The following is a 22,685-nucleotide window of genomic DNA, read 5'->3' as shown; positions in this document are numbered from 1 at the left end:
AAGATGGGAGAAATCGTGATGCAGCCCACAGCCTGGTCCCCGCACGGTATGATGCCTTTCCTTTCCTGTCCTAGGGGTAACTGCGCCCACCCCTTTGCCTTCTACCCACTCCCTAGAAAGACAAAGGCATGATGCCCCATATCCTAAGTCCCCCTGTGGGGATGGCCACAAAGAGTTGCCATAAGCAGTTGTGTCAAGTGTGCGACCTGTAACTTCAAGGAATGAAAACATAGTTTTGGACCGGCTTGGAACTTTTCCTCTCTAAAGGAAAGTGCAGTGTGGGGATCTTTGTTCCTTTTAACATTGGCTAATGGTCTGATTGTCATAATTAGTCATAGGGTTGTCCCAGTGGTACAAAATACCTTTAAATAGCTACAAGTCAGTGACTGGCTCTGCCCATTCAGCCTCACTCCTTCATTTATTATTACTCATCAGTCTTTTTACTTGGTGTTTGTACAGAGCCTAGCACATCGGGATCCTGGTCCTTGACGGGAGCGCCTCAGCACTAAATAATCATCAATTGGCTCAGTTGTCATTTCCTGTTGCTCTGCTAATACTACATAGCTGTAAATTCTGTTTGGAAGTTTCCTTCACCCAAGTTAGAGGTTCCTACAGCCCTTCCTCATGTGGTGTAATTCCTGTAGTCCCAGCGTAAAGGTATATGTACCACTTTAGTCCCACTTAAAATATCAAAAATAGGATTTAAGTGGTGTGTTGGCCATATGCTGAATTTCACTCATGAATAGTCCCAGTTACTTCTTTTGAATCAAGACTAACAGCATCAATTAGGGTCCTAGGATTCAGTCTCTTCTCACTCCCAATAGACTAAGTGTTTTGACTACACATCACCTCCAGTCCTTGGACCTGATCAATCCATCTAACCTGCCTCTTCAGTATTGCCTGTATTAATGAATGCAATCATTTGTGGTTTAAATTGTGAGTGATTTGTGGAAATAATATAATTTGTTGGAGTCTGTGGCTGTTTCCTTCCACCATCCTTTTTAGATAATTGGCTAATGGAATATTTTCAAGAATAAAGGCCTTATAACCAATGTGGGTAGAGTAGTCACAAAACAGTGGTCTAGTACATGTCTGAAAATTTCTAATGTCTACAGGCAAATACAGCAAGGATGTGCATGCTGCCCAATATGCCTTGTTGATGGTTCTACAAATTATTCCCTGCTAGTTGAACTAAACATTTTCACTCTCTACTTTAAGCAGACTACCATAGTAAATATAAAGAAAAAGACACACAAACCTTCATACTTTGTTTGTGAATCATTACAAAAAAGTCTTCATTACTAACTTACCCAGTGTTGCATTTTGAGGGGTGTCTATTTCAGGGCCTTAATAATCAATTGTTCCCCAACATTAGATTGTAAATGCTTTGGGGCAGCTCTTGCCATTATATGTGTTGCTCCAAGAGCTACCACAATAAATAAATATATACACACAGACTAATTTTCTTACGCTGCCTTCATTTCTGATACCGTATCTTATACTTTAACTAATCACTTAAGGATCAGTTCATCTAGTTGTAGTCCTAACTTCATTGATTTCAATGGAGTTGGAGCGGTTTCAAACTGGGATAAGGCAGGGGTAAATCAAGCCCTGAATATTTTCATTCTCCCTATTTTTTTGTGAAGCAACCCAGTTATAACTTCATTTATTTAAATGAAATATTTTGGAAAAAGTGCATTTGCTTTTTGTCACTAATAGAATGAAAGGTTTTTTTTATTACTGTAAATAATTTTCTCTCTTCTGTTACTCTACATGGAATAAACAAAAGAGGAGTCCTTGTGGCACCTTAGAGACTAACAAATTTATTTGGGCATAAGCTTTCGTGGGCTAGAACCCACTTCATCAGATGTATGAAGTAAAAGATACAGGAGCTGGTATAAATACATGAAAAGATGTGGGTTGCTTTACCAAGTGTTAGGTCAGTCTAACAAGGTAAATCAATTAACAGCAGGATACCAAGGGAGGAGAAATAACTTCTGACGTGGTAAGAGAGTGGCCCATTACAGACAGCAACCCACATCCTTTCATGTATTTATACCTGCTCCTGTATCTTTTACTTAATACATCTGATGAAGTGGGTTCTAGCCCACGAAAGCTTATGCCCAAATAAATTTGTTAGTCTCTAAGTTGTCACAAGGACTCCTCGTTTTTTTTGCTGATACAGACTAAAATGGCTGAACCACTGAAACCTGTCTACCTGGAATGTGGCTTCTGAATATAATGTAGTAGCTTGGAGAATCAATTCAGAAGTGTTTTCTTTTGGTTTTACTAAATAAGTGGGACTTTAATATAAAATTTTAATTGTTGACATTTTTTAATTTAGAAAACCCCAAACTGCTGCATTGTCTATTGTTTAATTATTTACATGTGACTTGTAATTGTTTTTTATGTTGAACAGAAATATAATCATTAAGTGTAATGACATCCCTGGGGTATGTTCACAATATAAAATTCCCACACACTGTAACTCAGTTTGTTGCAATTAGCAGTTTTTCCCCCAAGAGAATTCCACAGCTAGAACTCCTTGCAAGCTAAGAGCACTTCTCATTAGTTTGTCTGTGCATGCAAGCTAGTACAAACTATACATGGCTCTGCCAAGTACTGCTTGTTCTTCCGTTGATCACCACACATTCCTAATTATATCCTTTGCACTTTTTGTCTGATGATTGCAAAGCACTTTACAACCAGTAATTCTCAGGTACCCTGCCTAGGTGTTTGTGTTATTGGTGTGTCCTTTCCTCTTTACATAATAATAATAGGTAGAAACCACACAGGAATGGTAGCATCCCAAATAATTAGCATCATCTTCCTCACCACTTCCCTATTCAGGGTCAGTGACTGTCAAAGTCTTCTTCCAAAACTCATGATTGTATGACTGGTTGTCATGCAAATTGGTCTCTCTACAGTCTGCTGGCATCAAGTTCATGTGCCAAATCTCTGGCCTCCCCCATGGTCTTCTTCCATCCACAATCATTGGAAGAGCCTTCTTACCAATATAACTCTTGGGTCTTTGCTGGAGATGTCCATACTAACACGGCCTAGCCTCCCTCAACTTGTCTTCAATTGGTGTAACCTACATTAGACTAACCGTAACCTCATTTTGTTTCCTGTCACTAGCTAACTGGTAAATAACGATTTACTAAATATACACAAGCATGCTAGGCCAAACTGCATACAGACTGCTGCTCTGACTGGTTTCAGGCATCTTCTATTACTCAGAACACAGTGAGAATCCTAGAGGGTTAACAAATATTTAAAGGGGTACTATTTTATTCCTACACAGTACAGTTAATATCTGTATTATTTACTCAGATGAGACAAAGATGAAGGAATCCAGTTCTGCTCCCATTGAAGTCAATGGCAAAACTTCCATTGACTTCAAAGGTGCAAGATCAGCTGCTAAAGTGGGCAGTGACTTCAGTGGAGATACATGCTGTAAATCTAGAGTATCACATCAATAGCAATGCAGCTGGCTGATCAGGCACAAGATACAAAGGCAGAGTCAACCACTTGCTTACTTGGTCACGCTCACATCTGTCTCCATTAAGTGTCTAGACTCTCAAAGCCAGTCATTGCACAGCTGCTGCCCTGAGAAATGTGGACATAATGGAAAGAATTTAACCTGTGAGTTAAAGTCAGCATTTAAATTTAGCTGTGGTCCAATGATTCCAGTTGGATGAACACAAGTAGGTTTGACAATGGCTAATGAACACTCAGGCATGAACACTACAGACTCCTGCCCTGTGTGCAATGAATTGCAACTAGCTCAAGTCATGTCAGACTTCGCTACAAATTATTCTCTTGCAATCAGCCAGAACCAGTATAAGTTGTGTGTGAATGAAAGGGTCTTTTGGTCTGGCTACTGGGGAATATGTTTATGGAGGACATCAGTGCCTGATATTAAAAGAGACCTTTATTCACACTGCCAATTTGTGGGTGCAAATAGAGGTAGGTGTAATTTTGCATTTGTGAGTGCGTTCGGGTAGTTAGGTGTACGTGACATCAGTGACACCTGCAATTATTTGTGCCTGCAAAAAATATGTCTGTATGTATTTGCTCTTTCAAAATCACAGGCACAAACTGGGAGGACACTTTTCAAAAAGAGCCCCAATGTATCATTGCACAGTTTATAGAACAGGAATGTTGATGGTAGCTTGACCATGTGCCAGCTTCATTCCAGAATATTTTTCCTCTACAAACATAATTTGGGGACCTATTTTACTGCTGTTTTTCCTCTTCAGTTTTATTCCATTATTTTCTGGTGATTGTCAGAGAATGAGAATGATAAAAAGATAATCATTTTCTGCACCTGTCTTGTCAAGCTTGTTTTCCATAGTGGAGGGTAAGGGATAGGTAGCAGAAGGAATGTCATTGTACGCTCATTTTGGGGGACTATTGTATCAGAGCATGGCAACTGCCGTAATGGATCATCCCACTGGTCCATCAGCTCAGGAATCCAGCCTGTGGCAATGGCTAATGCTTTAGAAGAAGGCAACAGTCCTATCCTTTTATAATACACCTACAGAACTGTATACTTTAGAGGTGGAGATTCCCTTCCTGACCCCCTGTATTTATAGGTTTATGCCCTTTAAAAATTCCAGCTACACTATTTTAACTCTGTTAATAGTGGAAGATGGCTGAGGCCAAAAGCCTCATTCATATTTCCAATGAGCCTGAAACATTAAATGTTTTTATTATTCGGATACCATCCACCCTCAGACAAGACATTCGCATATCCTTGAACCAGTTTGTCCCAAATGACTTTGGCTATTCCATTTCAGAAGTTGCACAGTTTGTTCCTGGAGCTACGTCTGCTGTTTAGTATTTTGTAACTCTCTCTGCAGGGGAAAGAAATTCTTGCTCAGACTGGATCTGTTTTGATTTGTGCATTTGTCTGACTAGGGCTTGAAGTCAACATCATGTTCATTTTTTTGGCACCTGTCACAATCTCAGGATTATAAAATCCTTCACCCTGCCAATGAGTTCAGTGACAAAACCAGACAAATGGTACCTGACTGTAGACAAAAAAAAAAAAAAAAAGAAAAAGATGTTCACAAAATACTAGTGGGTTTATTTTAGATAGGGTGAGGTGAGGCAATAAATCACATGATTAAATATTATATGTTGTTTGGCAGCTAGCATCGCACATGGCACGTAACGCCTCCTAAGTGTGGGGACCATTATGATAAAGGTACTTTTAATGGCCTATAACTGACTTGTCACTCAGTATGCACTGTGTGCATCTGTAAGGCCATACAGTGGGACCAGGATTTGGCCCTTACTACACATGTGACATCATGGTTCAGGGGTTAGAGAACGGGACTGAGAATGTGCAGTCCTCAGTCTCTTCCTAGCTCTGCCCTGACTTGATGTGTTACTTTGGACAAGCCATTTAGCCTCTCTGGGCCAAATTCTGATCTCTTACACCAGTGTAAATCCAGACTAACTTCACTGACATCAGCCAGATCTATCACTAGTTTAACTCCACAGAGTTGTAAGCTACACAAGAGATGAATTTGGCCAACATGCTTCAAAAATAGGTCCAACATGTAAATTACTCCTTACTCTATGTCAGCACAGAATTTCACTCTGCCTACATGTGATGGGGTGGACAGGTCATTTGACGCACCTTGGAGAGGCTCCCACAGGCCTATCAGACCCCACACAAGTGGTACCTTGGGAAGAGACCACACTAAAGTTTTATTTTTTGGTGGTGAAATCCCAGCTGGGGTTTCGTAGTCCCAACTGGGAGTGCCCTGTGAGTCGAGCCAAGCAGGTACTGCTGAGCCTAGTTGGGCTCAGACCCTTAGGCCTTGACTACACTGTAAAGTGTTGCAGAGGTAGCTACGTCAGTCAGGAATGTGAAGACCCTCCCCTTCCCCCAAGCAACATAGCTATGCCACAAAACCTCCAGGGAAGGCACAGCTCTGTCAACATAACAATGTTAACATAGCTACCCTTGTTCACTGAGGTTGTGTTACTATGCCAGCACAAAAACTCCTTACAGCTATACTGGACGGGGTCTGGTCTACTCTAATAAGGGAGGTTTCAGAGTAACAACCGTGTTAGTCTGTATTCGCAAAAAGAAAAGGAGTACTTGTGGCACCTTAGAGACTAACCAAGTTATTTGAGCATAAGCTTTCGTGAGCTACAGCTCACTTCATCGGATGCTCAAATAAATTGGTTAGTCTCTAAGGTGCCAAAGTACTCCTTTTCTTTCTAATAAGGGAGCGAGAAGCCAGGATAATGAGCTCTGGAGACAGAACCTCCAAAGCAAACAACACTGATAAAATGGTTGTTAGTTGGCATGAAGAGAATATGGCCCAAGAAGACTTATTATTTTGCATTCTTTTGTCTGAACAAAAACCCTGTAAATCAGAAACCTCAGAGAAGGTCCTTGGTTTGCTTAACCTGGACTCTGTGGATCGTCTTTCCACCTGCTCATATCCCAGCCCTGGCACTGACTGTAACACAAAATTCAGCAGGCCTCAGAGCCAATGGACTCTATTCTTATGCATTTTTAATGCATGAAACCTGGACAAGGGACCTGAGCTTGGAGATTGCATTTGGGACAAACTGAACCGCTGTGTTTTTGGCAATCATCTTGGCCTTATTTTTTTAAAAGAATAGAGAATGACTTTCAAAGGGAGGGAAAGTTGACGATAAAGGTTAATGCAGAATGAAGCGTCCGTCCAATATCTGCTTTATAGAAAAACAGATTTCCCTGATAATATAGGGCCCAGTACTGTAGTCCTTATTAAGGCATGCCTTCTATTGGCTTCCCTCAGAGTTATGATGGAGTACAGACTGCAAGATTGGAGCCAAACAAAGAGAGGAAGGACTCCTTTTGATGCTTATACATCCTCCATTAGCAAAAGAAAAGTGTTATAAAGCATGCCACTGCAAGCATTAGAGCGGTGAATAATCCAGGACAAAGTAAAAGGTTGAGGAATTTCTTTTAAAAATCTGACACAAGTGCCTGAGTTTGAGCATGGAATATTTTTTAAAAGGATAGGTGGGAGACAGGCTTTGTTCCTCCTATTAGAAAAGCAAAGGTGTCACCTTGCTGCTCTTTTTCTTCTGACTCACAGAAGGTTGGCTACTGAAGTTAGTCCTGATTTTATAAATAACTAATGGGTTAGAGAATGAAAGCTGAATCTTGGTGCATGTAAATACTCCCCCACGATGATGCCAGCCTTCTAGAATATAATGCAACCTTAGAAGTTGTTGCATTGATTAAAGACTGACCTTTAGGGAAGGTGCTGGGTTTACCATTGGGATTTTATAATATTTCTATGGGAAATATATCCACAGCATAAACTAAAAATGTTATCGATGCTCTTGGGGCCTGGTTCTCCACAGTATTAATCATGTTTTATGCAAGTGTAGCTCCATTGGGCTGCACTGTCATAGAACCAGAGCAACACTTGTAAATCCACCCCATGAAGCTTAATTCTCTCCCAAAGAGAATGAGTCAGGTCCTCAGCTAGCAAAATTGGCATTGCTCCCCAGAAATCAATGGAGCTACCCCAGTTTACATTAGCTGAGTTAACATGAGGCTAACTCAACAGTACTTTCAAAGTCTTTAGACAAATGATCTTATTACAGACAAATTTCTCTTGTCAATGCTGACATACCGACAATTGCAACATGACGCATCATTGTAATGAACAAATCAGTGTGCCTGGACTGGCAAGTAGAGGTCATCTTTGCACACATGGCCAGATACTGTAAGGAGAGTAGCCCACCTCTTGGACTCCAGTGAGAGGCCCAGCATTATTTAATTGGTTCTTTGAATACTGCCAAGGCATTTGACTGGATAGAATGGCACGGCTTGGTTCATCCCATCGAGGGAATTCTTTCATTACAAGTTTGTTTAACCTCCTTCCCGCCACCTGTACAAATATTTCTACAGCAATAAAGTAGTCTGTGATCTCAAATACTTTCTCATGTAAAAGAAGCCCAATTAGAAAAATAACATGTTAGCCATCTCACACTTTGTCCTGTAACAGCCACAAAAGCAGAGTGCTCTAGCAGTGTCCTAATGAGCAATAATGCTTAGATTTTACATAGCATTGTCACAGGGCTTCTACTTCCTGGGCAGTCCGTCATGGCCAGAGTTCCCTTTTCAGCAGCCTCGCTCTGGTCTTCTTCTTCCGGGCTCCTTGCAGGCTCCCCATAGCCTTTTTTATCAGTCCAACCCCCCACTCGGGGGTGCTTTAATTCCTGCAAGCCCGGCTGGCCCTAGACCAAATGGTGTCCCAGGAGAGGAGCATCTTTGGCACCCCTCTCCATTTGTTAAACTTTTGAATACCTTATTTTTATTGCATTTGTAGCCCTTTCACGACTTTGATGCACGATTTGCATGCATGATTTATCCCTGTCATACAAGACGATAAATTTGCAGGCTAGGGTTTGTAAATCTGTATTTATTCATGCCATATATAAGCAAATAAAATATTAGTTTCTTCTAAGCATATAAAAATGTTTTAATTTTAAGAATAACTGAAATGTACTAACATCAAGAAATTGAACTGTGCACCAACATTGGGTGGACCAGTATTAAACAGTGTTGCCATAGGTGACAGCCTTAGAGTGTTCACCCTCAACCTTTAGTTCAAAAGATCACTTTTCTCACCTTTGTCCTCTCGAACTGAAGCGCAGTTTCAGAAAGATCCAGAGGTCCAGAACATTCTAGGAGGCTAGTGGAAATTAATCCACATACGGAATACCTGAAACATTTTACTTCAAACATTCTACTTTTCCTTTTGTTGCTAACACCAAAACAGCACCCTGAGCCCGGTGCCCCCCAAGCCCGGCACCCAGGCAGTCGCTTGCCCCTAAATCCAGCCCTGCCTGCAAGCAGTTCCAAAGAGTCCCACCAATAAAGTCCATCACTGCAGTCCAAAGGTTCATACTTATCTCTGGCTCTTCTGCCTTCCACAGAGCTCTTCCTCTGCCATAGCCTGCTCATCACAGGGTTGCTTCTCATATCTGTCTCTCCCTGAGGTTTAGCTGTCTGGTTTTAGCTTCTTTCTCCTGCCAGTGACTCCTCCATTCTGCAGGAGAAGGAAGTCTATGTATTGTCTTCGTCAGAGAGCTCCTGATTGGCTGGAAGAGAGGGGAGCCCTACCCCATCCAACGCTACAAGGCTCCTGATTCCCTGGCATTTAAAGGAACAGTTTCCTAGGGTTTTATCCACATCCAATTCCTAATTCCCTAGACAACTTCCTCTTTTGCTACCAGGCCATTTTATGGGCCTTTGTTGATTCCAGCTCTCTGGGATGGGGTCTTCTGGCCCCCTCTATTCTTAAAGAGCCAGTATACCCCATTACAACATCTTTCATCCATAGCGCATTAAGCATTTTACTAAGGAGAAGTAGTATTATTACTCCCATTTTACAGTTGGGGAAACTGAGGTGCAAAGAAATGAAATTATTTGCCCCAGGTCATATGCAGATCAGTGACAGAGTTAGGAATAGAACCTAAATCTCCACACTCCTGGTCCAGTGCCTTATCAATTGGACTATGCAAATGAAACGATTAAATAGGCCATTATAATTATTTTCTAATCTTAGGCATTAAGCACTGACAGAGCTAATTTAGGATCTCCCTACAGGTTCATAAATCCATTGAAAGGAAATCTGAATAGGGAAGAAGCAATCAATTTATTCCTGCTTGTGGATTGTTTAAATGTAACCCTTTAAATATCCAACCCTTTCGAGAGATTCATAGGGCAAAATCTAGGCCTCATTGAAGTCAATGGCAAATTTGACTTCAATGGGACCTGGATTTCACCCATAGACTTTAAGTCTAGATGGGACCATTGTCTGGCATTAACATAATACAGGCCAGAAAATTTCATTTTTAATGCTGCCATTTTGGAAGATATATTAACTTGACTGTCATGTGATGGTGTTTGTTCAATAAATCCCGTGCCACTTTTTGACATCCTGCAAACTCAGATTGTCACGGAGTTGATGTGCCCTTTTTTGTGCCTTTACACTTCCTTGGTATCTATCCAAACTTTGTTCCTCTTGGCTGATAGTTTTGCAGGAAAATCAGATTCCATCTGTTTCCTCCAGAAGAAACAATCAAATGACCTAAGCAGGGGAAAGTGCACCTGATACATGCCATTTACATGCTTTCTTGGAACCTGATCCCATTAAAGTCACTGGCAAAGCTTCCATTGATGTGACAGGATCAAGCCCTTAATAATTTGCTAAGGAATCTCAGGCTTGAGTGAGTTATGCAAAGGAAACATAGTCACACTTTATCTTAAGGTTATATTTATAAATAACTTATATAGGACGGGTTTCAGAGTAACAGCCGTGTTAGTCTGTATTCGCAAAAAGAAAAGGAGGACTTGTGGCACCTTAGAGACTAACCAATTTATTAGAGCATAAGCTTTCGTGAGCTACAGCTCACGCTGTAGCTCACGAAAGCTTATGCTCTAATAAATTGGTTAGTCTCTAAGGTGCCACAAGTCCTCCTTTTCTTTATATAGGACGAATACTAAATGGCTATTTGATTGCTATAGATTGTTATAGAATCCAAAGGGTCAATAGGTTGCTTACCACTATCATGACACCTTTGACTAATGTGCTTATAATACATGCTTCTCTTGTCTGTAACATCTATTAATCATTTATTAATGCTTTATAAACTATAAATGTAACTTTAAGATACAGCCTTAACTAGGAAACCAAGTAGCTTTTGTGACCCTCGGCGCCCTTGTATTCATACCCTATACAATGCTGCAGTGGTTCTCAAACTTTTGTCCTGGTGACCCCTTTCACACAGCAAGACGATGAGTGCAACCCCCCCTTATAAAGTAAAACCACATTTTTTTATATTTAACACTATTTTAAATGCTGGAGGCAAAGCGTGGTTTGGGGGTGGAGGCTGACAGCTCGCAACCCCCCACATAGTAACCTCATGACCCCCTGAAGGGTCATGACCCCCAGTAGGAGAACCCCTACTCTACTGCAATGATATTTGTACAAAATATGCCTTGTGAGGTACCATTTGAAAGCTAATAACATGCTGGTTATTAATATTATTGTAAAATGCATGTATTAACCGAATATCTGAAGCTCTGAATTCCCTCTCTTGCTAGAACTTAAGACCAGACAGCCTAGCCTAGCTAAGTAATAAACAGGTCTGTCCTAGAGGAAGGAATGTGGGTTGACCTCAATTTACATATTAACAATAAACAAATCCATTAAGTTAAACAGATGGGGGTTATCCTGTTCCTGAACTCGAGAGACAGAGAATTAACATGGCTCCTGTACCCTAGAGACACAGGAGACTGAATCCCCAGGAGGCCTTCCTAACTTGTAAAACAAAGGCAATCCCTTTGGGGAATATAAGGAACAGAGAGAAACTTCAGTTTTATCCTTCATCTTAGGAAACAAAGAAACCAAGTGATTTGATCTCTGTGATGAGTCCAGGCCAGGCTGGCCAGTTAAAGCTCGAAAGGAGACTGGTGGTGAGAGAAACAGTCTTGAACAAAGACTGTATCTTTCTAGATTGTTTTAGACTTTAAGATTCTTGTTTTCAATTTTATTTACTTGTGACCCTCTCTACCTTTATCTCTTTTACTTGGTGTCATAAATATAAAGGGAAGGGTAAACCCCTTTGAAATCCCTCCTGGCCAGGGGAAAGCTCCTCTCACCTGTAAAGGGTTAAGAAGCTAAAGGTAACCTCGCTGGCACCTGACCAAAATGACCAATAAGGAGACAAGATACTTTCAAAAGCTGGGAGGAGGGAGAGAAACAAAGGTTTTTGTGGCTCTGTCTGTAGTCGTCTTGGCCAGGGACAGAACAGGAATGGAGTCTTAGAACTTTTAGTAAGTAATCTAGCTAGGTATGTGTTAGATTATGATTTCTTTAAATGGCTGAGAAAAGAATTGTGCTGAATAGAATAACTATTTCTGTCTGTGTATCTTTTTTGTAACTTAAGGTTTTGCCTAGAGGGGTTCTCTATGTTTTTGAATCTAATTACCCTGTAAGATATATACCATCCTGATTTTACAGGGGGGATTTCTTTATTTCTATTTACTTCTATTTTTTATTAAAAGTCTTCTTGTAAAACACTGAATGCTTTTTCATTGTTCTCAGATCCAAGGGTTTGGGTTTGTGGTCACCTATGCAAATTGGTGAGGCTTTTTATCCAACATTTCCCAGGAAAGGGGGGGTGCAAGTGTTGGGAGGATTGTTCATTGTTCTTAAGATCCAAGGGTCTGGGTCTGTAGTCACCTAGGCAAATTGGTGAGGCTTTTTACCAAACCTTGTCCAGGAAGTGGGGTGCAAGGTTTTGGGAAGTATTTTGGGGGGAAGGACGCGTCCAAACAGCTCTTCCCCAGTAACCAGTATTAGTTTGGTGGTGGTAGCGGCCTGTCCAAGGGGTAATATTTTGTACCTTGGGGAAGTTTTGACCTAAGCTGGTAAAGATAAGCTTAGGAGGTTTTTCATGCAGGTCCCCACATCTGTACCCTAGAGTTCAGAGTGGGGGAGGAACCTTGACATGGTGGCACAGTGGTGGGATTAACCTGAAATCATTTTGAGATCCAGTTGAGATTTTTTGAACTAGAAATACAGATTTTAAAAAGGAATTTTTAGGAAGTCCAGAAGGCAGCTTTGAAACTGAAAGCAGCTTGGTTTCTCTCTGCTTTGTGGCCAAGCAGAGACAAAAGGGGATTATCTTGTGAATTGCAGGTTTTCTTGCCTGGAGGCAGGGTACTTAACTCCTGCAGGGAAATTCACAGTCTTCCAACCCAGAGGTTTTTTTTTTTTTCTTTTCTTCCTAAAAGTAAATAGGGGGTGTGTGCTCTACCCATTTGCCTGGAGACAAAAGTGGCAGGGTTTTTTTAGGATTTTGATTTTTTTTTTTGTTTTACAAGGAGCACAGGTTTGAAAAGAAATTTTTTTCTTCTTTGGGCTGGGTAAGCAGGTTTCCAAGTAGTTGGAGGGTTTTTGCTTTAATTTGGGCCCAGAGCAGAGACAAGGGAATTGTCTTTTTCTGTAGGCTGACAATCACTATCAGAGAATAGGTATTCTATTCCAGCACAGCAAAATTTTACAGCCAAGTTTTGTTTGTTTATTTCTAAACCTCGGGTGTAAAGTTAGTTAAAAACAGAGAGGTTAGAATGGCCAAATCCTCAGCTCGACTACAGCTGGAATTAGCCAAATTTCAGGCTGAGGAAAAACAAAGGGAACATGAAAGACAGATAGAACTCATGCAGCTGAAGAAGGAACAAGAAAGGGAGGCAGAACAACACCAAGAGGCTGCCCACAAGAGGGAAATGGAGGCAAGGAAGCATGTGGAGGAGGAGAGGGAAAAAGAGAGGAAGCATGTGGAGGAGGAGAAGGAAAAAGAGAGGAAGCATGTGGAGGAGATGGAGAGGATAAAGGCCCAGCAGAATATACCAACAAACCCTAGCAATCCTTCTCCAGGTACCACTTCCCATCCCAGAAAGTTCCCCACCTACAAGGCAGGTGATGATACTGAGGCCTTCTTAGAAAACTTCGAAAGGGCCTGCCTTGGGTACAACATCTCTACTGACCAATACATGGTAGAGCTGAGGCCGCAGCTCAGTGGACCCTTAGCTGAGGTGGCAGCTGAAATGCCTAAAGAACACATGAACAAGTATGAACTGTTTAAATCCAAGGCGAGAGTCAGAATGGGGATAACACCCGAGCAGTCTCGTCGGAGGTTCAGAGCCCTAAGGTGGAAACCAGACATGTCATTTACCCGACATGCCTACCACATTGTAAAACATTGGGATGCCTGGATATCAGGAGCAAGTGTTGAATCTCCAGTAAATTTGCCCTTCCTAATGCAAATGGAACAATTCTTAGAGGGTGTTCCTGAGGAAATAGAAAGATACATCCTAGATGGGAAACCCAAAACTGTAATTGAGGCAGGAGAGATTGGAGCCAGATGGGTGGAGGTGGCAGAGAAGAAGAAAACTGGTCGCAGTTGGAGCGGAGACCAGAAGGGACCACCCCAGACCACACCCTATTACCGGGGGCCGCCCAAAGCCCCACCTACCTCCCAAAGAACCCTCCAGACCCCTTATCGTCCCACCACCCCGTTCTCCAGCAACCCTCCTCGCCCCAGTGACCCGTCAGCTGGACGATGTTTTAAGTGTAACGAGCTGGGGCATGTAAAGGCCAACTGCCCCAAGAACCCCAACAGATTACAGTTCATTGCACCAGAATCACACCAGAGGTCCACAGGCCCAGATACCTCCCAGATACCCTTGGAGCGGAGGGAAACTGTGAGTGTGGGCGGGAAGAAGGTCACCGCGTGGAGGGACACCGGAGCACAAGTGTCAGCTATCCATGCTTCCTTAGTGGACCCCAATTTAATCAACCCAGAGATCCAAGTGACGATTCAACCCTTCAAGTCCAACTCTTTCAATTTGCCTACAGCCAAGTTGCCTGTCCAGTACAAGGGCTGGTCAGGAATGTGGACTTTTGCAGTCTATGATGATTATCCCATCCCCATGCTGTTGGGGGAAGACTTGGCCAATCATGTGAAGCAGGCCAAGAGGGTGGGAATGGTCACCCGCAACCAGGCTAAACAAGCCGTGAGGCCTAGCTCTGTTCCGGAAACTTCTATCAGGACCCAGTCAGAGGTGATGGACCTGGACCCCAGGCCAATGTCTGCAACAGCAGTAGTGGATCCAGTCCCAGAGACCCAGACGGAACCAGTCCCAGAACCGGAACCAGCCAAACAACCAACACCAGACCCCGTGTCAGCACTGAATCCAGTACTTGCAACCTCAACACCAGAGGGCCCCACCGAACCTGAACTGGCAGCAGCCGATAACCCTACACAAGAGGCTCAGCCGGAGCCTGAATCCCAACATAGTGCACCAGCAGAGAGCGGTTCACAGTCAACAGAAACAGCTCCATCCCCTATATCGCTTCCAGAGGGACCAAGCCTAGGTCCACAATCCCATGAGGAACTGATGTCTCCAGCATCAAGGGAACAGTTCCAGACCAAACAGGAAGCAGATGAAAGCCTCCAGAGAGCTTGGACGGCGGCACGGAGCAACCCACCGCCTCTCAGCTCTTCTAATCGATCCAGGTTTGTTGTAGAAAGAGGACTTTTATACAAGGAAACTCTTTCTGGGGGACACCAGGAAGACTGGCATCCTCAGAGACAGTTGGTAGTTCCAACTAAATACCGGGCCAAGCTCTTGAGCTTAGCCCATGATCACCCTAGTGGCCATGCTGGGGTGAACAGGACCAAAGACCGTTTGGGGGGGTCATTCCACTGGGAGGGAATGGGCAAGGATGTTTCTACCTATGTCCAGTCTTGTGAGGTGTGCCAAAGAGTGGGAAAACCCCAAGACCAGGTCAAAGCTCCTCTCCAGCCACTCCCCATCATTGAAGTTCCATTTCAGCGAGTAGCTGTGGATATTCTGGGTCCTTTTCCGAAAAAGACACCCAGAGGAAAGCAGTACATACTGACTTTCATGGATTTTGCCACCCGATGGCCGGAAGCAGTAGCTCTAAGCAACACCAGGGCTAAAAGTGTGTGCCAGGCACTAGCAGACATTTTTGCCAGGGTAGGTTGGCCCTCCGACATCCTCACAGATGCAGGGACTAATTTCCTGGCAGGAACTATGAAAAACCTTTGGGAAGCTCATGGGGTAAATCACTTGGTTGCCACTCCTTACCATCATCAAACAAATGGCATGGTGGAGAAGTTTAATGGAACTTTGGGGGCCATGATACGTAAATTCGTAAATGAGCACTCCAATGATTGGGACCTAGTATTGCAGCAGTTGCTCTTTGCCTACAGAGCTGTACCACATCCCAGTTTAGGGTTTTCCCCATTTGAACTTGTATATGGCCGTGAGGTTAAGGGGCCATTGCAGTTGGTGAAGCAGCAATGGGAGGGATTTACACCTTCTCCAGGAACTAACATTCTGGACTTTGTAACCAACCTACAAAACACCCTCCGAACCTCTTTAGCCCTTGCTAGAGGAAACTTACAGGATGCTCAAAAAGAGCAAAAAGCCTGGTATGATAAACATGCCAGAGAGCGTTCCTTCAAAGTAGGAGACCAGGTCATGGTCTTAAAGGCGATCCAGGCCCATAAAATGGAAGCATCGTGGGAAGGGCCATTCGTGGTCCAGGAGCGCCTGGGAGCTGTTAATTATCTCATAGCATTCCCCACCTCCAACCGAAAGCCTAAGGTGTATCATATTAATTCTCTAAAGCCCTTTTATTCCAGAGAATTAAAGGTTTGTCAGTTTACAGCCCAGGGAGGAGGCGACGCTGAGTGGCCTGAAGGTGTCTACTACGAAGGGAAATGTGCTGGTGGTGTGGAAGAGGTGAACCTCTCCATGACCCTTGGGCGTATGCAGCGACAGCAGATCCAGGAGCTGTGCACTAGCTACGCGCCAACGTTCTCAGCCACCCCAGGACTGACTGAACGGGCATACCACTCCATTGACACAGGTAATGCTCACCCAATTAGGGTCCAACCTTACCGGGTGTCTCCTCAAGCTAAAACTGCTATAGAACGGGAGATCCAGGATATGTTACAGATGGGTGTAATCCGCCCCTCTGAAAGTGCATGGGCATCTCCAGTGGTTCTAGTTCCCAAACCAGATGGGGAAATACGTTTTTGCGTGGACTACCGTAAGCTAAATGCTGTAACTCGCCCAGACAACTATCCCATGCCACGCACAGATGAACTATTAGAGAAACTGGGAAGGGCCCAGTTCATCTCTACCTTGGACTTAACCAAGGGGTACTGGCAGGTACCGCTAGATGAATCTGCCAAGGAAAGGTCAGCCTTCATCACACATCTCGGGCTGTATGAATTTAATGTACTCCCTTTCGGGCTGCGAAATGCACCCGCCACTTTCCAAAGACTTGTAGATGGTCTCCTAGCGGGATTAGGAGAATATGCAGTCGCCTACCTTGACGATGTGGCCATATTTTCGGATTCCTGGGCAGACCACCTGGAACATCTACAAAAAGTCCTTGAGCGCATAAGGGAGGCAGGACTAACTGTTAAGGCTAAGAAGTGTCAAATAGGCCTAAACAGAGTGACTTACCTTGGACACCAGGTGGGTCAAGGAACTATCAGCCCCCTACAGGCCAAAGTGGATGCTATCCAAAAGTGGCCTGTCCCAAAGTCAAAGAAACAAGTTCAATCCTTCTTAGGCTTGGCCGGTTATTACAGACGATTTGTACCGCACTACAGCCAAATCGCTGCCCCACTGACAGACCTAACCAAAAAGAAACAGCCAAATGCTGTTCAGTGGACCGGAAAGTGTCAGAAGGCCTTTAACAAGCTTAAAGCGACACTCATGTCTGACCCTGTACTAAGGGCCCCAGACTTTGACAAACCGTTCCTAGTAACCACAGATGCATCCGAGCGTGGTGTGGGAGCAGTTTTAATGCAGAAAGGACCTGATCAAGAATTCCACCCTGTAGTGTTTCTCAGCAAAAAACTGTCTGAGAGGGAAAGCAACTGGTCAGTCACTGAAAAAGAATGTTATGCCATTGTCTACGCTCTGGAAAAGCTACGCCCATATGTTTGGGGACGGCGTTTCCACCTGCAAACCGACCATGCTGCACTAAAGTGGCTTCACACTGTCAAAGAAACTAACAAAAAACTTCTTCGGTGGAGTTTAGCTCTCCAAGATTTTGATTTCGACATCCAACACATCTCAGGAGCTTCTAACAAAGTGGCTGATGCACTCTCCCGTGAAAGTTTCCCAGAATCAACTGGTTAAAATCGTCCTTGAGATGTGGAAAATATTGTTAGTCTTTATGTACTTGGTAGTATATTTAGAGATGCATGTGTCTTATTAACTCTGTTTTCCTAGAGCTCCAGGAAGAAATCCCAGCCAGTGTTTCACCCTAGCTGAGATTTGGGGGGCGTGTCATAAATATAAAGGGAAGGGTAAACCCCTTTGAAATCCCTCCTGGCCAGGGGAAAGCTCCTCTCACCTGTAAAGGGTTAAGAAGCTAAAGGTAACCTCACTGGCACCTGACCAAAATGACCAATAAGGAGACAAGATACTTTCAAAAGCTGGGAGGAGGGAGAGAAACAAAGGTTTTTGTGGCTCTGTCTGTAGTCGTCTTGGCCAGGGACAGAACAGGAATGGAGTCTTAGAACTTTTAGTAAGTAATCTAGCTAGGTATGTGTTAGATTATGATTTCTTTAAATGGCTGAGAAAAGAATTGTGCTGAATAGAATAACTATTTCTGTCTGTGTATCTTTTTTGTAACTTAAGGTTTTGCCTAGAGGGGTTCTCTATGTTTTTGAATCTAATTACCCTGTAAGATATATACCATCCTGATTTTACAGGGGGGATTTCTTTATTTCTATTTACTTCTATTTTTTATTAAAAGTCTTCTTGTAAAACACTGAATGCTTTTTCATTGTTCTCAGATCCAAGGGTTTGGGTTTGTGGTCACCTATGCAAATTGGTGAGGCTTTTTATCCAACATTTCCCAGGAAAGGGGGGGTGCAAGTGTTGGGAGGATTGTTCATTGTTCTTAAGATCCAAGGGTCTGGGTCTGTAGTCACCTAGGCAAATTGGTGAGGCTTTTTACCAAACCTTGTCCAGGAAGTGGGGTGCAAGGTTTTGGGAAGTATTTTGGGGGGAAGGACGCGTCCAAACAGCTCTTCCCCAGTAACCAGTATTAGTTTGGTGGTGGTAGCGGCCTGTCCAAGGGGTAATATTTTGTACCTTGGGGAAGTTTTGACCTAAGCTGGTAAAGATAAGCTTAGGAGGTTTTTCATGCAGGTCCCCACATCTGTACCCTAGAGTTCAGAGTGGGGGAGGAACCTTGACACTTGGTATCACTTAATTCATACTCTTTTGTTAATAAACTTATTTTACTTTTACTGTTAAACTAATTCAGTGCTGTGTTAAAAGGGAAGGGTGCATTTGCCCAAGTTAAATTAATAAGCCGTGATGTAGACTCTTTAACAGAGCAGTGAAGTTAATATGTTTGGTGAATGCACAGTGGTAGGTGCTGTGCATTGCAGAGAAACATTTCTGAGAAGTCCAGGGCTGGAGTTCACTGATTGTCACCTGCCAGGTGAGGTTGGGGTGGGAAGAGCCTTGAGGAGTTTTCTGGTGAGGCAGTCTGACTGGTGTGGCAGGGAGCTGACATACAGCCTAAACGCTAGCAAAACTCAATCTTGCTGAAGCAGAGAGGTAACACAGTGGCTCACTGTTCTGAATCTCCTCAACAGTGCAGTACAACTTCCTAGTGAGAAATCTGCATGGCCAATTTGAAAACCCAAGTCACTGTTGCCCTCTATCAAGCATGATCTTTCAATTGGTGGATGGCATGTCCTCTTCAGTGGTTAGCAAAAAATATTTAGAGTGAGCAATGAGATGGATAAGAGCTTTTAGGATTAGTATGTAGCCCACTTTTATAAGGTTAAATGCAGGGCTGTTGATTAATTGCAGTTAACCCACGCAATTAACCCCAAAAAATTAATCGCGATTAATCATGGTTTTAATCACACTGTTAAACTATAGACTACCAATTGAAATTTATTAAATATTTTGGATGTTTTTCTACATTTTCATATATATTGTATTTTGTGTTGTAATTGAAATCAAAGTGTATATTATTTTTTATTACAAATATTTGCACTGTAAAAATGATAAAAAAAGAAATAGTATTTTTCAATTCACTTCATACAAGTACTGTAGTGCAATCTCTTTGTCACAAAAGTGCAACTTACAAATGTGGATTTTTTTTTTGTTACTGAACTGCACTCAAAAACAAAATGTAAAACTTCAGAGCCTACAGTCCACTCAGTCTTACTTCTTGTTCAGCCAATTGCTCAGACAAACAAGTTTGTATACATTTACAGGAGATAATGCTGCCCTCTTCCAAAATCTGAGAGGGAAGAAGTGTGGAGCATGCTTTCAGATGTCTCAAAGAGCAACACTCCGATGAGGAAACTATAGAACCTGAACCACCAAAAAAAGAAAATTAACCTTCTGCTAGTGGCATCTGACTCAGATAATGAATATGAACATGTGTCAGTCCGCACTGCTTTGGACTGTTATCAAGCAGAACCCATCATCAGCATGGGTCCCCTGGAATGGTGGCTGAAGCATGAAGGGACATATGAATCTTTAGCGCATCTGGCACATAAATATCTTGCAACGCCAGCTACAAGAGTGCCATGACAACAACTGTTCTCACTTTCAGGCGGGCAGCATTATCTCCTGCAAATGTAAACAAACTTGTTTGTCTGAGCAATTGGCTGAACAAGAAGTAAGATTGAGTGGACTTGCAGGCTCTAAAATTTTACATTGTTCTTTTTTTTAATGCAGTTTTTTGGTACATAATTCTACATTTGTAAGTTCAACTTTCATGATAAAGAGATTGCACTACAGTACTTGTATGAGATGAATTGAAAAATACTATTTCTTTTGGTTTTTTTACAGTGCAAATACTTCTAATAAAAATAAATATAAAGTGAGCACTGTACAGTTTGTATTTTGTGTTATAATTTAAATCAATATATTTGAAAATGTAGAAAACATCCAAAAATATTTCAGTAAATGGTATTCTATTATTGTTTAATTGTGCGATTAATCGTGATTCATTTTTTTAATCACTTGACAACCCTAGTTAAATGTTTTTTCTAACTTGGCTTTTTCTGTGTGTGAAATCTTTAAGCTCAGTTGTGACCGATTCCACACAGGAATGGGACTGAGAAAGCTGAAGATGTCTGAGAATGGAGAATTTCCATTTATCTACTGGGAACTTAAAATTGAGATTATTGGTGAAGTACTGTGAAAAGCCTTTAGTGTGATGCTCCTCTCCCTCATACCAGTGTAAATCAAGAGCAGCTCCTTTCAAGTCACTGGGGTGGCACTACTGTAAGTGAGACTGGAATTTAGGTAATCATATTTTGCTTACCTAAACTTTGCCCTGCAGTTACTATAGTCTTCTTCACTTTCTGTCCTAAACTCTTGGTTGGTGTTGTTGTAAGCTATTTAACAGCTGTTTCATCCATCACAAAGAGGTCTGCATTTCAGAGATAGAGGAATTGATTCTTGTATATAGATTGTAAAGCATTTGGTGATCCTTTGGGATGAAAGGACCTATAGGGCCTGAGGCTCACCTGGCGTAAATTGGAATAGCTCCTATAACTTCAATGGAATTATGTTCATTTACACTAGCTGAAGACTCAGCCATCTAGAATCTTCATTATAAATCAACAACAGCCATGGTTGAGGCTTCCCAATATGTAGGTCGACGTTACTTTCTAAAGACTCTTCTTTCCTAGCATATGCAATATGTTCATCATGTGCACATTTGCTGCCAAATACTGCTTGCTTTACTTGTTTGAGTAACCCATGATTGGACTACTCAGGTGAGGAATTCAGTCAAGACTTGTCCCTTAATGGAGAATGCAGATGCCTCCTGAGGTTCAATGGGATGATATCCTTAAGCTCGTTTACTGTGAAGTAGAACTGGCTGACATTTTTTCAGCGAATAGTAAATTTGCCAAAAGATACATTTTTCAGGGCACCAAAACTAGTCACAAACTCTCTTTGGGTCCGGCAAATAGTTTTGGTGAAGGGAAAAAGAAAAACTTCTGGAAGAAAATTTGGAAATATCAAAATGTTTGTTTCGACATTTCAATTTGAAACTGGCATTTCAAATTGACATTCATAACATTTTGCTCCACCTGACCAAAATGTTTTCAGTTTTTCATTTTGGTGAGAAACTGAAAATATTCAGTTTTGTTTAAAATTAAACATTTTTTTTTAAATTTGGCCACTGAACCAAACAATCAGGTATTTTCCCAGCTCTAGTTTGAAGGATTACAAAGCTAATTTCAAGACATAGGCTGCTGAAACATACAGATTGTGGCCATGACCAAAACAATCACTTTAAACCATTGTGTCTCACACTCCCTCCTCCCACCAAGCAACAATGAAGTGGTGCAGGTGAAGCATGCTGGGCCCATAATCTAGAGGTCAGTGAGTCAAAACCATTATTTGCTCTCTGTTGCAAAGGATGCTGCTCGGCATCCTTTTTTCCACATCAGACTAGATGATCGTAACAGTCCCTTCTAGTCTTAAAATCTATGAGACCAATATAGTTATGAGGTGCTTGTGACAAAATGTAAATACATTTTCAGGGATAAGTCCTCTGTGTTCCCATGAAAGAGTCACATTTCATTCCTCAAATCCACTCTTGGATTCCTCTGGTCATTAGGAACTTTAAGTGCTATGGATGTTCAGCACCTAGGAACACCTGATACTATTCTGCAGGGGTTCCTATGGCTGATATAGTTGCAGCTTTGCTAGGCCCATCTGCTCCCATTGGGGGTTTTAACAAAGTGTGTGTATGCACGTGTGTGTATGCACGTGTGTGTATGCACGTGTGTGTGTGTGTGTGCACGTGTGTATGGTAAACTGGAGGGGAATAAACCAATCAGTTCTCATCTAGGCCTTTCATCGCTACCACAGATAGAACCTTTGTATTCAGTAAAATTGTGTGCGAGATAAATACATTTCGTAAAACGAATGGTATTCATAGCAGCATTAGTGTTGTTATTTATTGGTCATGGTCAGTGCGCTTCTAAGGGAGATGTGGTCCCGTCCCCAAGTATTTTAATTTAGAGTGCTACAC

Source organism: Lepidochelys olivacea, assembly GCF_965140295.1.
Source record: "Lepidochelys olivacea isolate rLepOli2 genome assembly, chromosome: 1".
NCBI lineage: Eukaryota > Metazoa > Chordata > Testudines > Cheloniidae > Lepidochelys > Lepidochelys olivacea.
The sequence above is the reverse complement of the archived record's forward strand: the minus strand, read 5'-3'. Positions refer to the sequence as shown.